The sequence below is a fragment of the Acinonyx jubatus genome, chromosome B3 (assembly GCF_027475565.1).
Source record: "Acinonyx jubatus isolate Ajub_Pintada_27869175 chromosome B3, VMU_Ajub_asm_v1.0, whole genome shotgun sequence".
NCBI lineage: Eukaryota > Metazoa > Chordata > Mammalia > Carnivora > Felidae > Acinonyx > Acinonyx jubatus.
In genome coordinates, this window is record NC_069386.1 from 130682246 (window position 1) to 130693532 (window position 11287).

An 11287-nucleotide genomic window follows, 5' to 3' on the forward strand; every position below is an offset into this window, starting at 1 on the left:
TAAAAAAAAAAATCTCAGTAAAGCACCCATAGAGAGTCGCCTTTTAAGAAGTGTCATTTCCTGATGACATCTCCAAAATGTATTAGGGGAAAAATGTATCCCTAGATAAATTAATAAGCTGACTGAAACGGGTATTTGGATGTGAGCCAAGCAAATGCTAGAAGCTGTCTATCAAAAAGTGGTTTTGATATTGGGAGAGCTGATATTATGTCCTTCTTCCTGACAGGCATTGGATAGGAGGGCCAGGTGTCTTTCCAAGGCCAGTCTAAGTTCTTAATGATTAAACCATCAGTGGTATGCAGACAGCTTATCCTTCCGTTGTGCCTAGCACGGGGATGGGCCCCTGTCCACCAGAGCAGCGACCCCTGCATGGAAGTCACTAGAATTATGTGCTGAGGCTGGCTATGGTTTGTCTCAACGATCAAAGATGAGTGTATGTGGGAGGCTGATTTTTCACTGAATTCCTTTTTGTGACCATATTCATCATACTATCAATTAAAAATAACAATTTCTATTTAAAACCAAAAAAAAAAAAAAAAGAGAGAAAGAAAAAGCAATATGTCACTAAGACACTAAATGAAACCAGGAGATATTTTAAACATCTCTTTAAAAAGAAACAGAGAGATGAGAACTTTTGGGGGGAGTAATTCAAACAGAAATTGCACTTCATCTTACTATCTGAATAATTTAGACCATTGGTTTTCAAATATGTCTTGGCCACAAAACACTTTGTTCAAACTAGACCTTTCTCAGAAGACCACCATATAAAATAAATGAAATGAATAGCATGAAATAAATAGTTCTATTTATTTATATATTTGTTTATTTGTGTATTATTTTTTTAATTAACACTTTTTTCTAACATTTATTTATTAACTTTTTAATGTCTTATTTATTTTTGAGAGACAGAGAGAGCGGGAGAGACAGAGTATGAGCAGGGGAGGGACAGGGAGAGAGGGAGACACAGGAATCCGAAGCAAGTTCCAGGCTCTGAGCTGTCAGCACAGAGCCCAACACGGGGCTCGAACCCACGAACTATGAGATCATGACCTGAGCCAAAGTTGGACACTTAACTGACTGAGCCACTCAAATGCCCCAACATTTATTTATTTTTGAGAGACAGAGAGACAGCACGAGTGGGGGATGGACAGAGAGACAGAGGGAGACACAGAATCCGAAGCAGCCTCCAGGCCCTAGCTGTCAGCACAGAGCCGGACATGGGGCTCAAACCCATGAACCGTGAGATCATGACCTGAGCTGAAGTCGATGCTTAACTGACTGGGCCAGCCAGGCTCCCCAAGAGTAGTTTTATTTAAAGAACTCTGCCTGGTGCCTGGGTGGCCCAGTCAGTTAAGTGTCTGACTCTTGATTTCGGCTCAGGTCATGATCCCAGGATCATGAGATTGAGCCCTGAGTCCACGAGCTCAGCATGGGGCCTGTTTAGGATTCTTTCTCTCCTTCTGCACCACACCCAGGCTCTCACACTCTTTCCCCCCCTCCAAAATTTTTTTAAACAAAGAGCTCCTCTGGGAGCCTTTGAGAAGGCTCCGTGGGACCCCTAAGACTCTTTAGAATACATTGATAGCCTTCTTTTAAAAATCAATGCATTTGAGGAGCACCTGGGCGGCTCAGTCAGTTGAGTGACTGACTTTGCTGGCTCAGGTTATGATCTCACGGTTCATGGGTTCGAGCCCTGCATCGGGCTCTGTGCTGACAGCTCAGAGCCTGGAGCCTCCTTCAGATTCTGTCTCCCTCACTCTCTGCCCCTCCCCCACTCAACACTCTGTCTCTTTCTCTCAAAAATAAACATTAAAAAAATTTTTTTAAAAATCAATGCATTTGAGAGGTAGAGACAAGTTACACATCTTTTTCACTTTCTTCACATAGAAATTCTATTGCCTCTCTGAAATTAAGAACATATGTATTCGCTCACTCTGGAAACACTTCCTGAATGTTTTCCAGGCCCTGGGATAGGCACCAAGGAGAAGGAGGTGGCTTGGAGATGGCAAGGCCTGAGCAAAATTTTCAAGCCCAAGTAGGAGACAGCTGAGAGTCAGGGAGCGCGGTCCAGGCCCAGAGTCCACAGGGGAAAGCACGGAGGAAGCCGGCCGGCAGATTAGGGGGCCTGCGGGTGGGGTGGGGGCACTCAGCGTGGCAAGACGCATGGGGCATCTGTTAGCGGGGGCAGGTGTTGAAACTGGAGAGGCACAGAGGAGCGAGTTACTGCGTGCCTTGTGGACCTTTCTAAGTTTGGACTTGGAACACCCCGAGGAAGTGATGGAAGGGTTTTAAGCTGGAGATTGCCACAATCACATTTGTGCTTTGGAACGATCGCTCTGGCCAAGGTGGGCATCGGAAGGGGACATAATTAGGGCAGCGAGACTGGGTAAGAGATTGTCGCAGACACCCAAGAAACGGATGATGATGGACTGACTGGTGCCAGGCCACAGAGATGTAGCAGGGGGGTTAACTAAGAGGGGATGAACCGAGGGGTGCCTCGGTGGCTCAGTCGGGTAAGCGTCTGACTTCGGCTCAGGTCATGATCTTGCGGTTTGAGTTCAAGCCCCCCATGAGGTTCTGTGCTCGGGTCATGATCTCACAGTTCATGGGTTCGAGCCCCGCATCGGGCTCTGTGCCGACAGCTCAGAGCCTGGAGCCTGCTTCAGATTCTGCATCTCCCTCTCTCGCTGCCCCTCCCCTGCTCATGCTCACGCTCTGTCTCTCAATAATAAATAAACGTTAAAAAAAAATTACAAAAAAAGGCAGGATGAACTGAACGTTGGTTGGTGGAGGGAAAAGGAAGTGTCTAGGGGACTCCTAGAATTTGGGTTTGATTGAAGGAGATTGGGTAACTGGTGCCATTCAACACAGCAAAGAAGACGGGAGAAAGGATTTGTGGCAGTAGATAATGTGTGCCACATGGGGCAGGTTTTGGATGAAGAATCTGAAATATCCAAGTGGAAATGTCCGGTAGGCGACTGGACATCCGGTCCTGGGGCTCCGGGGAGAGATCCGGGATGGAGGTGAAGATCTGGAAGCCGTCCTCAGTATGAGGACCGTGGTGGTCAAGAAGGTAGTTGAAACCCCTGAGAGAGTGTGACCAGGAAGAAGAGTCCCAAGAAGGCAGAGGAGGGGTGCCCCCACGAACCGACGGAAGGGAAGAGAAGCAGGAAGAGAGGGGAGTCAAAGAAACTGAGGGAGAAAGCTTAAAGGTAGGAGGAGGTGTCAAATGCAGCGCTCAGAAGAAAAAATTGTGACCGTGGTTGCAAGGACCGTGATGATGAAGGAAGCTTGCACAACCTCGAGGCGAACTTGCTTCAACAGCCGGATGAACAGAGTCTCCACACGGAGGATTGGGCCAGAGATTCTCAGCTCAGAGAGCTTTTTGGTTGTGGATGCTACTATCAAAGCCTGGGCCATAGACGTAATGGGTCTGGTGTGGGGCCTGGACAAGGGTGGGTTTTTAAAGCTCCAGGAGGGAGGCTCACGTGGGGCCACAGCTGGGAACCCCTGTCCCAGTTAAGTCCCTATTTTGAGCAACAAAGGATTGAAACGTGTTAGTTCTGGGGGGACTCAGACGACTCTCACAGTGGCCCTCGGCATCGGGACACAAAGGAGGGGTAAGTAAAGAAAATGGAATCCAGCACATCAAAATATGCCAGTTCTTTCTGGGGGAGGGGGACAGGCCCAGAAGTTGGGGGAACACCCAAGACACGTTCTGCATTGCCGGGGAGGGGAATTTCACCGGGCTTTCCCACAGTGTAGGAGACTTGTCCCCTGAGTCGCACCGAGTCTATACCTGCCAAGAAACCTTCTGATCGATAATTAAACTTTGCCTGGTGATTTTTAAATTATACTATTTTTCAAAATTTGAAAGTAATACCTGTATAGGATTCAAAAAATACTACAGAAGGGGCGTCTGGGTGGCGCAGTCGGTTAAGGGTCCGACTTCAGCCAGGTCACGATCTCGCGGTCCGTGAGTTCGAGCCCCGCGTCGGGCTCTGGGCTGCCGGCTCGGAGCCTGGAGCCTGTTTCCGATTCTGTGTCTCCCTCTCTCTCTGCCCCTCCCCCGTTCATGCTCTGTCTCTCTCTGTTCCAAAAATAAATAAACGTTGAAAAAAAAAATTAAAAAAACAAAAAAAAACAAAAAAAACCAAAAAATACTACAGAAGCAACATCGTTTCCTTCAGACCACCTCCACCGGCAACCACGTCCCGAGGGCAACTGCTTGGCCATTTCTATTTTTGTGTCTTCTGGTGGTTACCCTACAACCATAGGTAATATGCCTACTCCTCTCTCTCATCGCTTACCACTGCCATACATTATTGGTCAATATTGGAAGATGAAAGTTTACTTACTCTGCCTTCACCTCCCCTTCTTCCTTCCAAGGTCTGGGAGTCATACTATTATTTATTTTTATTTTTTTATGTTGATATATTTTTGAGAGAGAGAATGAGGGAGACAGACAGACTGAGAGTGGGGAAGGGGCAGAGAGGGAGACACAGAATCCGAAGCAGGCCTCAGGCTCTGAGCTGTCAGCACAGAGCCCGACGTGGGGCCCGAACTCAAACCGCGAGATCATGATCTGAGCTGAAGTCAGATGCTTAACCGACTGAGCCACCCAGGCGCCCCAGTCATACTATTATTTTTTAATTCTTCTATTGGTTACTTTCAAAACTTTAATGTAGTGAAATCCTGTTTCTTATTCCATGAACTGGAGACAGTGTTTCTTAACTCCACACAGTGTGAGATGAAGCTATCAGCACCCCCCCCCCCCTTTCCTCCTTCAGCTCTGTCAGCTCGATCTACGCTTTTCCATTGTTCTGATCGACAGCAGTACCTTCGGGTCTATACCTGTAAGTCCTCTCGGCATGGTGTATCGGTCAAGTCTATCAGCTGAATCCAATAAACTGCATTTGTGTTGTTTTGAGTAGGTAGGTGTTGTTTCCTAGAGAGCCCAGGATTGTGAGAGGACCACATTTCTTCCTCTTGGGTCCAATGTCGCAACTCTTGAGTGATTCAAAGGGGAGTATTCCCCGAAGCATGGCCAGACTGATTCTCTTTCATTACACTCTATCCGTTTTTTTCAACATCGCGGGTCATTTTAGTTTGCCTCTATTTGGACCATGATTTTCTTGTACCTTTTTGAGTTTTTCCTAGACTTCTCTTTTTTGTTGTTGAGAGAAGAAACCTATTCTGTCTTCACCAACTCACGAATATCTCCAGCATCTTACTCATTCCATCGAATGCACTGAGCACCTTCATATGCTCCTCTCACAGATTTCCAGGAGGCCACGCACTTCCTGTTTTAACTTGGATCTGGGAAAAGGGGTGTGAGAGGTAAATGATGCAAACATTTTGATCATAGCAAAAGCACGGTCTCAGTGTAAACAAAAACAAGTTGCCATGTCGTCATTAGTCCTGCCTGATTTTAGTCGATAGGACTTTGTCGTGGAGAGACCGATGATCTATGGACCTGTAAAGAACATTCTGATTCTGGGTCACAGTCAGCCATCCCAAGAGTCTCACCACAATCAGCTGAAATCCTTCGGTGCACCTGTGGTGGATGCTGTGACGTGTTGCTAAGACACCCGAAGGCCTAAAGCACTCAGCCCCTGGCCTCAACTGAAAACACCTCTGCAGGGCCATCCCGTCTCCAGAGGGTGAGTCTTCTTTTGCAACCGCTTTGAACTTCAGCTCCTTTCTCTGTCCAGTGTTTCCTTCGCTCTCTGACAGGTATTGTCCTCCAAAGCACTCCCTAGGACACATCTGTCTCAAAGTCTGCTTCCTGAGGCACCGTACCCACAACGCTACTTTACTTTTCTCCACTGCCGCTACCGAGAACTGTAATATGAGCGAGCACGCAGACAAAAAGGTTACATTCTTACAGAGGATAGTGGATTATTGGGGGGGGGGGGCTGTTTCCTGGGCAGGAGATGGGATGAAGGGTGGGATACAGTTTCAGGGGATGCAGGAGGGGCTGGGATCCAGGACATCAAGGGGTAGAGGCAGGAACTGAGCTTGGTCAGAGACGAGAAGAGAGACCAGAGAGGTGCCTCTGACGACGGGGAGACTGGAACGGGGAAGGAGGCTGAGAATGTGGGAAAGATGGCTGTGCCTCTGAATTTGCTTGTGGACAAAAGCACTCTGTTTCTAAGGTCAGTCTTTCCTTCTGTGGTGCCTGTACCTAGAGATGCTGGCAGGGGTGGGGGTGGGGATGGGCGGGGCTCTGAACTGAATCCAAGGCGGCGGTCACAAGCAGTGATGGAATAATAACACTGGTGAGTGGCTTTGCTGCCATTCACTTAAAGCGATTTAATTAAATGCCTATTAATTAAAACTAGAATTGGTCTATGTAGAACCTATGCTACAGAGAGGGGAATACGAGGGGAAGCCAGCTTTCTGAGGCCAGTGTTATTGATGCATCAGTCCTTGTTAAATTGGTTAAAATTAACTTTGGCTTAATTCAGAATGATAACAATCCCCAAATTATAAATTAGCCAAGATAGAACTGTATTGAGATATCATATATACGTATTGATATTACACATATGTATTGAGATGTCTAAGACAAACTGTGTGTGGAAGTGAGCAGGTCAGAGTTTTGCAGTTATCAGAGACCCCATCGCTATCCACATTCTCGCTCCACCGATTTCAAAAGCAGGTTTGCCTCCTGGTCTTAGATGGCTGCCTGAGCTCCAGCCTTTGCATGTGTACCACAGGAAGGAGAACAGGGAAGGAAGGGCATGGCCACACTGACCTGGAAGGGAGACTGGGGACCCTGTGTCCAGTGAAAACTTGGGAGTTCTAGTAGGCGGGCAGAAGGCGAGCACGGCACCAGAAGCCATCCACAGCCTCTGCCATACCTGTCTGCCCCCATCCCTGACACCTGGCTCATCCATGCCTCTCTCTGCCCATCAGCCCAGAGTGGTACTGAGCAACACACAGACACAGCAGTCAGTGGAACTATATTTGCAGTCACTACACAGGGCTGCTGCCTGGCATTTCTGTGCCAGAGAACTAGCCTTCCGACTCAGTTTCCCTCCCAGCACTCCTCACGTGTGAAGGTGCTCCGTTAGGTCTTGCCGACGCCTTCCCTCGGGAGTGTGGTCTTGCTCTCTCTGCCATGCTCTCAGTCCCTCCAGACACGGGCCAGAGCCTCCTTCTGATGGCCCAGAGCCTGGCACAGGCCACAGGGCTCTCGGTAGCAGTTTCTGCCTGGACCATTGCCCCACCTCTCCCTCCCTCCCTACTAAATTGCTCAAATTGCACTTGAACTTGACATGCTTAAGAGCTTCCCACCGATGATGAGTCTTCTACAAAGACTGATTCCTTAAAAACGAAATTCTGAGGGTGTATATATTTTCCATTTAAAATGAGACTTGAATCCCAAGGGGACAATGTACACAACCTTGTGGTTTAGATCACCAGCTCTGAGAGGGCTGTGACCTCTCGGCTCACAGGATATGGACTGCGGCTTCAACTGGCCTCTTGTTAGCTGCGTGCGTTGGGCAAATAACTTGTTATCTCTGACCCTCAGTTTCCCCATCTGTAGAACTAGCAGAAGGGCAGCGATACCTGTCAGAGTTTATGGGAGATTAAGACAACCATGTGAGGCTGAAACCCAGCACATGGTAAGAACAAAGTAAATACCACCATTATTGTGATGACGGTTATGAATTTTAAATATCCATAAATTGGCACTTAACAGCTAATTGTCTAGCCCCAAATGTCAATGGGGCAAAGATTAGGAAACTCTAGTCTAGACCAGGGTTCAGCAGATTACAGCCTCTGCTGGGTAGCTGCCTATTTTTAGAAATAAAGTTTTATTGGAACACAGTGATGTCCATTCATTGGAACACAGTGGTGTCCATTCATTTATATGTTGTCTGTGGCTGCTTTTGCCTTATGGTGGTAATTGAATAGTTGTAACAGAGGCCATTTGGTTTGCAAAACCTAAAATAAATGTGAGTCACATATGAAATTTAAAAATGTTCTAATAGCCCCATTTTTAAGTACAAAGACTACTCGATAGCAAAGGAAACAACCAGATTTTAAAAGGGGCAAAGGACCTGAATAGACATTTTCCCAAAGACCTACAAATGGCCTCCAGGTACATGAGAAGATGCTCAACATCACTCATCCTCAGGGAGATGCAAGTCAAAACCACAGTGAGATACCACCTCCCACCTGTTAGGATGGCTAGTATCGAGAAGATGAAACGGAAGTTCTGGGGAGGATGCGCAGAAAAGGGAAGCCTCGTACACTGGCGGGAAATCCAATGGGTGCAGCCATCATGGAAATCAGTAGGGAAGTTCTTCAAAGAATTAAAAATAGAACTGCCGTGTGGTTTAGCAACCCCACCCCTGAGTACATACCAAAAGGAAATGCAAACAGTACCTGAAAGAGTATCTGTAGTCTCATGTTCCCTGCGGCATTATTCCCAATAGCCAAGACAGGGAAACAACGCAAATGTCCATCAACAGATGAATGGATAAAGAAATTGCGGTAGATACAGACAATGGAATATTATCCATATCCAGGCTTTAAAAAAGAGATCTTGCCATTGGCAATGATACGGATAAACCTGGAAGACATTTTGCTACACGAAGTCAGCCAGACCCTCAAAGAAAAATATTTCATGATCTCACTTATATGTGGAATCTAACAAAGTCGAATACATAGAAGCAGAGAATGGAATAGTGGTCACCAGGGAGGGGAGGAAAATGGGGAGACACTGGTGAGAGAAGCCTCAATTATGTAGGATGATTGAATATAGAGATCTAATGCACAGCGTGGTGACTGTAGTTAATAATACTGCATTGTGTACTAGAAATTTGTTAAAAGAGTAGATTTCCAGGCATTCTCATCACACAAAAGAGGAGCGATGTGAGGAGATGGGCATGTCAATTAGCTTGACCACAGTAATCAGTTTGCTGTGGATACGTATATGTGTATCCAAACATTATTGTATATACAACGTTAGGTTGTACACCTTAAACATAAATCATTGTTATTTTTTAATTTATTTGTTTATTTTTTCAACGTTTATTTATTTTTTTGGGGACAGAGAGAGACAGAGCATGAACGGGGGAGGGGCAGAGAGAGAGGGAGACACAGAATCGGAAACAGGCTCCAGGCTCTGAGCCATCAGCCCAGAGCCCGACGCGGGGCTCGAACTCACGGACCGCGAGATCGTGACCTGGCTGAAGTCGGACGCTCAACCGACTGCGCCACCCAGGCACCCCAATGGCACCTATTATTATTAGCATTCTTTCTGGATTCATTCTTAGCACCATTATATTAGCTTATGCCTTTTTAAAAAAATTTTTTTTAACGTTTATTTATTTTTGAGACAGGGAGAGACAGCATGAATGCGGGAGGTTCAGAGAGGGAGGGAGACACGGAATCTGAAACAGGCTCCAGGCTCTGAGCTGTCAGCCCAGAGCCTGACGCGGGGCTCAAACTCACACACCGCGAGATCATGACCTGAGCCGAAGTCGGATGCCCAACCAACTGAGCCACCCAGGCGCCCCGCTTATGCCCTTTTTAACAATGTTGCAGAATGCCTGTTTGCAGTGCCCTCTCTCCAATACTCTTATTTTTATAGCCTTTGCAAATTTCACAGGCAAAACTGGCTTCTTGTTATTTTTTCTTTAATCTGACTGTAGTTCCTGAGTTTGCCTATATTTAGGATTAATTTTTCCAGGACAGATTTGCCACAACCTCAGTCCATATCCATACACAGAGAGAGAGGTGGACCAGTTTTCACTGAAAGGTTTAGCCCAGTAAGGGACCATTTGCACCAGTCAGCTTTCATTTAGTTAATGCCATTGTAACAAAGAAGCCTACATCTCAGGGGCTTACAGCAACAAACGTGTATTTCTCACATTACACACGACAGCCTAGGCGGAAAGAGCGTACATGACAGAGACACACCATTCTCACGACAGACAGGAAGGAAGGGAGGCGGACGAGCAAGGGAGGAAGAGGAAAGTCTCTTAAGGCCTCTGCTCCTCCCTGGCTCCTTGTCTCTTCGGCTCGCATCTCAGTTGGCTCCTGAGGAAGCAAGTCAGGGCGCCACATGCAATATCGAGGGGGTGGGGAAGTATACTCCAGCCACCAGGGACACCGCAAGTCACACGACAGTGCGTGCGAATTGAGATGGGGGGCACATGATCGAGAACGCTACTATAATCTACCCCACCAGTGAAGTCAACCCGATTAAGTGAAACTGGTTCACGTGGCTCCATCCGCCTGAAGTCGGGAATCCTACAGGACTCAGAGTCCTTACAGGAGTGTTATGGCTCCAGCCCCCTAAGGGAACAGATGACGGATGCTGAGTGGCTGACCTGCTGTCAGTGCACTCTTAAGGACAAACTGGTCCAGAGAGACTCAGTTTAGCGCAAATATGAGTGCACCTCCTACTCCTGGCGTGAAGATGCAAACTTGCCAACAAGAAGGGCTTTGTATCCCAAGGAATCGTTTCATCGTCAAAACAGCGAGGAAACAATACGTCCCTGGATGCTCTTACAGCCCTGGAACAAGTGAAAGGTACCTGAATTATTTAGGAAAGACAGCGCAACAGTCTCTCCGGAACAGGGGAGAATGGGGTTTATATCCTGGCTGTGTCACTTGTAAGGTCAACAGTTGCCGCTATCGTCATCATCATCATCACCACCACCACCACCACCACCATCTTTTAAGGCAGCTGGCTTGATCCAGCCAATAGCACCCTGGTTGGCCGGAGAGTCATTTTCCTCCCAAAGGCTGAGAAATCATCCACAGGCTCTGGTTGCCTGACTGTTTGGGAAGTCACTAAGCTACCTGAAACCTCATAAATATGTATTCCTAAAATCCCAACATGAGACAGTTTGGGAACTAATAAGGGTATATTAAAATTACAAGCTTATTCCACTCCGAGCCTGAAAGAAACCAGGCTAGAACATGAAAAACAAACAAACAAAAAAAGAAATGCGTGTTTCCTAAGGTAAGTCACTTCGTATCTGAATCATTTATTTATATAACAAGCCTTTCTGGAGTGATTAAGGGAACTGCCAGTCACACTTACCATCCTTTCTTCAGGTGACGGAGAACCAAATGTTTCTTCCTGCTGTACGTGTGAGTGCCTGTGTTAGAGATTTGTGTTCCAACATCCAGACTCTCCCCCCTCTTTGGTCGGTCTCTGGAAGGACTCCGTGCTCAAAGGGAAACCCTTCTCATCCTGAACCAACGGCAAAGGGAAGAAAAACAACACGATCCTTTTCATCCCACAGGGTTACTGAGT